Raw genomic sequence first — 5,889 nt, forward strand, 5'->3', positions numbered from 1 at the left:
CTAAAATGTTTTTAAGTACTTAATCAAGTTTTCTTCGGATTTATCCGAACTAGGACCAAGTTGTCTCACAACCATTTCTGTTACCGTACATTATATATTATATAATCCCAGAGTCTTCAAATTTGATCCACATTCTAATGAAGGAATTCAAATACACGTCTCACGAGAAAAATTTGAGGGTAAGCGAAAATTTAAAATATTTATATACTTTCAATAACAAATAACATCAGAATGTTAGTACTTTTTCAGTATCGTTGATGTCTTTCAGAATAAAAAGATTAGTAGATTTGTTAAAAAGTAGTTAACATACTGATCGAAATATAATATTATGTATAATATTTTTCATAATTGTATGGGACGCTTAAAAAAAAAACGTTAACATTTTTGCACGTAAGGTAAAAATAAATCGAAAACCCTCACATAATGCTTCCACGTTCCCCTTCACTCTATCTTTCCACCTCATTTTTGGTTTTCCTGGGGGTCTTTTTCCTCCCAGATTCTGTTACATCATAGCTCTTAGTAATGATAGTTTCTTCTACTCATGCATGTACTGCCCACTGGAATTTACCTTGATGATATTTTCATTCTATATTGTTCCTAACCGTATATTTTATCTTCTTAATCTGCTCTCATATGTTATTGGACCAAAAATCTTCCAAAATATTGTTCATTTTAGTCATTTATTTTCATATTATTAACTAACTAACTGTGTATAACTCTATTGCATGCGATTTACTTTTTCGAGAACACCGTTGCGTATGTTTTCTGTATAAAACCCGTTACGAATGAAACATTTCCATATTTAAAATTATACATTTTTACTGTTTTCAAACTTTCACCATAACTACGTTTTAAAAAAAAAAATCAATAAAAATTTAACTATTGAAGATACCAACGATGATAATATATCAAATAGTGTTAACCCGTACTTGGGTATACAGTTGCATTAATTTTAACGTGAATGGGTTGGGTTAGCCATCAAAAAAAAAAAAACCACATGTTATACTAATTATTTTAACATAATAAATATTATTTAATACAAATTTAATATTTCAATACATTTGTTTACCACTAATTAATCGATATAAAATCATCTAAACAGTTTTATTCATGTATAAAATCATCCCAGCATGAAAATATTGCACAAAAATAATACAATCGTGTAATAGAAAGGTTGAAAAAGGTACAGCCGATCAGCAGCGTTCGCAATTCTACCTGATTTACTAAGTGCGCATTTTTCAGACCCATGCAATCTTGTTTAGTATGAGTATAAAATTATTTTTATCATACATTTTCTAAATTATTGTTTATTTAGTAATAATTAACTAAAAATATATTACCTTCGCAAGCATCTAAAAAAAAAAAAAAATTATTATTCGATAGTTGTAAATTAACAAATTAATCCTTACTTCGTGATAATTTTACATTCATTGTAGCAGATGTAGGCATAATCCAAACTGCAATTGCTATGCATGTAAGCATTAGTAAATCCTGCTTGAAGAAAACCATTTTGAATTGGTATAAGGTATAAGAAGATTCAAAGGTATAAGAAATTAATGAAAAAATAACGAGAACGTCGAACAGTAAATGAAATAAAATTTTACTTTTCGATTTCTTTTATAAACGAACTGTTACCATAATATACTTCCTGATCACAAAATAAACAATATTCACAATATGTTGTTGATTTAATAACAACTAATATAATATAAGAATATAACAAGAACCTAAATTTGTCAGTGAACGCCAAATGCCATATTTATATAATTGTTTAAAGCTTCATTAAATAATGCGTAGTTATTCAGGTACTAAGAAAATTATTTAAAATGTTAAAATCCAATATGTATACAAAAAATTCATAAGTACCTAATTATTATAAGATACTTAAATTAAAATAAAATTAGTGTTTAAGAAAATTACTTTTGTATCGGTAAAAATGTATACCACAATAATTCTGGGTATTGTACATGTAATTGTATAATGTTGTAATGGACATATATTAATATGTAACAAGTATAACTGAAGGTATTATAAACCGCATTACTTATAATCTGTAATTCGAACCATACTAAGCGGTTCTTCTTGTAAAAGCATTAGCAAGCTTATATCTATGGCAAATATATGTACACGAGGCGGCGGTTTCTTCATTACAATAACAACGACTTTTAATACCACACCCAAGGCACCTGCGAGTTCCGAGGGCTGATCAGATCAAAGAAGCCGACAGCGTATATAAGAGGGACAGGAGCACAGCCTTATCAGATGTACCTGGGCCAGCAAAACCGAAGCCACTTCACGCCACCAGCCATTATACACCGCTACACCGCTACTACCACGAGATTATATTATATTCTACATTACTACCACGATTAAAGATATACCTATAATATCTTTAATATACATATATATGTATATCTTTAATCGCGATTACTACTATACATAATTAAACTGTTCTAATCACACTTTGATTACTCTGAAATTAGTATTATTATTTCAACCACATCATCGTCTGGATTCTGAAAGTGCTGTACTTAACAATGTAGGTATATCATAATTTGTAAAATTATAATAATTTGTATATTTAATTGCAAAAAAACAAATGAAAATATATTATATTGTATAATATAATAAATTATATATTATGTATACATTTTGTAAAAATATATTTTTGACAATATCTATTGTCTACATTGATCATAGACAGTCTTAAGTATTTTAAAATGCTAAGAGTTGTATATCTATGACATGGGCCCAACACGGATGCACCGGGCAATATGGTACGTCGTGATCGCCGATCTGTAAGATGTACCAGCGATAACGACCGTAGTATACACCCCACAGTCGTGACCTGTTTCACCCTAATTATCATCCCCATTTAGACCAAATTATGTTATGATATGATTACCATTTTACCAAGGCTAGTTTAGATAAATTAAAATTTATTAGGATAAAAAATATTTAAAAATATAATTTTTTAATAAAAACGTTGTTTTATACGCAACTTGAAACGATGTAAAAAAATATTTTCAAAAAAATTTACACTTTTTGAAATAATGAGTGTTGTTTGATAAAAGAATCACCCGGTATATGCTATATAATTTATAATACACTAGCTAGTTACGCCTACTTCGTCTCTTGTAAAAATTAAAAGTATTTCAGGTATGTAACCATGTATAAACCTACCTATAATAGGTGCATTAATACATTTGACTTTATATTTGTTAAGTAAAACATGAAACTAGTTGTGAACACTTTCATAGGAATAATAAAATAAAAATGAAAATAGATTAAAACTAAGCCTCCCCAAAATATTTGAGCTGATGACGCACTTGTGCTATTAAATATAGATGTTAAAAATTTTAATTTAAAGTAGTTTGAACCATGAATAGTGTTTACTATGTGTGATTTTGGTTGAAAAAGTGGCATCATGAATAATTTAAAAGTATTAGTCTATAAAGTAAATTTAGAGCAGGGCTTAAAACCGTTATAAATAAAGTCGGTAATCGGCTCCGATAGGATTCTAAAATTTTTGTAAACCGGTAACCGTTTAATTTTGATATTTTGGTAACCGGTAACCGTTTCTTTAAAGATATTTCAAACACTATGATAACCGTTAATCGTTTAAAAATCGTTGATAAGGTTTTTTGGTTACCTGTAAAAACCGATTTTTAAAAATAATTTTTTTCTATTTTTTAATCATATTTTTAAAACAGTTTATTTAGGCCATTCGTGGGTTGATAACATAACTATTATTATTACAAAATAAAAAACTTAATATGCTTTGATTTGGTCGATTTCCCTCAATTTAAATATTTATTTTTCAAACTGCTTTAAAGTTTAAGACATATGATAAAGATAATGGCGATCTTAATAAATCAAAAAAATATATTGCATAAAAATGTTATTGTTATAATTTTCTGATTTATAACTGTAAAAATCCAAAATTAAATATAATAACTTTCCAAGATGACACTAAGAGTGATACATTGACACAGAACTTTTTAGTTATATTGTATATATTACAGTACTCCAAAACCTGGGTGTGCAGATCAAGCAATCTACGCTAGCCTTCGGACCAGGGACTGGAACCTTAAGGATTTTTTAGGTTCTGGTTCCGGTTCGGTTCTTAAAATAAATAAATGATTGGTTCCGGTTCTTAAAATTACAAAATAAGGGTTCCGGTTCCGGTTAATTCCGGTTCTTACCGGTTCTTAAATATGCATTTTTTCGAATATTACTTATTGCTTTTTAGGTAGATTTTTTATTCATAGTCATAACTTGGCCCAGTTTTGTAAAAGATACGTTTAAATTGCATTTTAATAAAGATACAAAACACAAATACATACATTCAAAAAGTATTTAAAACACATTTCAAATAATTTTAAGAAAAAGTATTTAAGAACAAATACAAACACTTGGCATGAATTTAAATATAAATTACTCGTATGTGTCAATATGTGTGTGTGATAATGTAAGATAGAGTTATAAATAACTATATAAATATTATTATTCGTAGGTATTTTATAAACATTCGTAGAAAAACACATACAAATTGTTATTCGACTATTTTTTGTTATATTACAAATACCTAACATATGCAACCCGTATGTGTGTAAATAAACCATTGTTATTATTAATGATTGTCGGTCGTAATTAAGACATAATACAATACGATTATTTCGAATTAAAAATTAAAAATACCATAATATGGTATATTATATATATATTATATTATGTACAAAACAAAAATATTTCTATGAAAAATAATTATTTGATTACAACAAAATCCAATTTAAATAAAATATTCAATTATTTGAAATACAGGACTTTTTCTTAGAACCGATAAGAACCTAAAAGAACCGGAAAACTTATTATTCATTAAAATAGGGTTCCGGTTCTAATTCCGGTTCTAAGCATTGTAAAAAATGGATTTCAGTTCCGGTTCTGGTTCTTAGATTTTCTCTAAGAACCTGTTTCAGAACCAGTTCTTTTGGTTCCGGTTCCAGTCCCTGCTTCGGACCGACCCTTGGAGCAAATACTACAAATAACAATGCAGAACCAGGAGGGTTTGGGCTCTGGGAGTTGTAATTTAATACTAAACTATTTATAAATGTATGCAAAAAAAGTATAATGTGATATAAACCTAAAAATTTTGGTACTGGTCTAGTTGACCCCCGCCAGGAATGCAATTCCCCCGCCACTCAAGTTTAGTTGACGCCCGCCACTTACATTTTGTATTTTCGATAACCAATAATTTATATAAAAATGTACATTATACATTTATGAAAAATTATACATTTTTGATTATACAGAACAATTCAAGCGATCAAAATACAAATATATAAAAAATATGTTAATAATAAATAAAAATAAAAAATAATAATAAAAATTATGCAGGTGGCCAAAACTCTGCTATATCCTTCAAAGTTTCTTTAAATGGATCCCGACTGTTTAATCGTCGTCTCAGAATGAAAAGGTTCTAAATCAATTTTTTTGAAAAATGTTTTTTTTTGCATTTTATTATTTAATATTTTTTGTTGTATAATTCAATCCTGAAATCGTATCGATCTGTTGATTATTCAATGAGTTACAGAGAATGAAAATGTTTAATTCATACATGAATGATAGGTACGGGCTAACTTAAAAACGTTCTCCTGAACAATTACAAAAATTACGTTAGAATCTTTTCATTCTGAGACGACGTAATTTACTTCGCCACATAAATTCTGACGAATAAGAATCTGCACTCTGCAGTATATCAGTATATTATTGGCGGGCGTCAACTAAACTTGAGTGGCGAGGGAATTGCCTTCCTGGTGGGGGTCAACTAGATCAGTACCAACATTTTTAAACAAATTGCTTAAGAGGATGCTACCCATGGATTTGTTG

The sequence above is a fragment of the Acyrthosiphon pisum genome, chromosome A1 (genome assembly GCF_005508785.2).
Source record: "Acyrthosiphon pisum isolate AL4f chromosome A1, pea_aphid_22Mar2018_4r6ur, whole genome shotgun sequence".
Taxonomy (NCBI): domain Eukaryota; kingdom Metazoa; phylum Arthropoda; class Insecta; order Hemiptera; family Aphididae; genus Acyrthosiphon; species Acyrthosiphon pisum.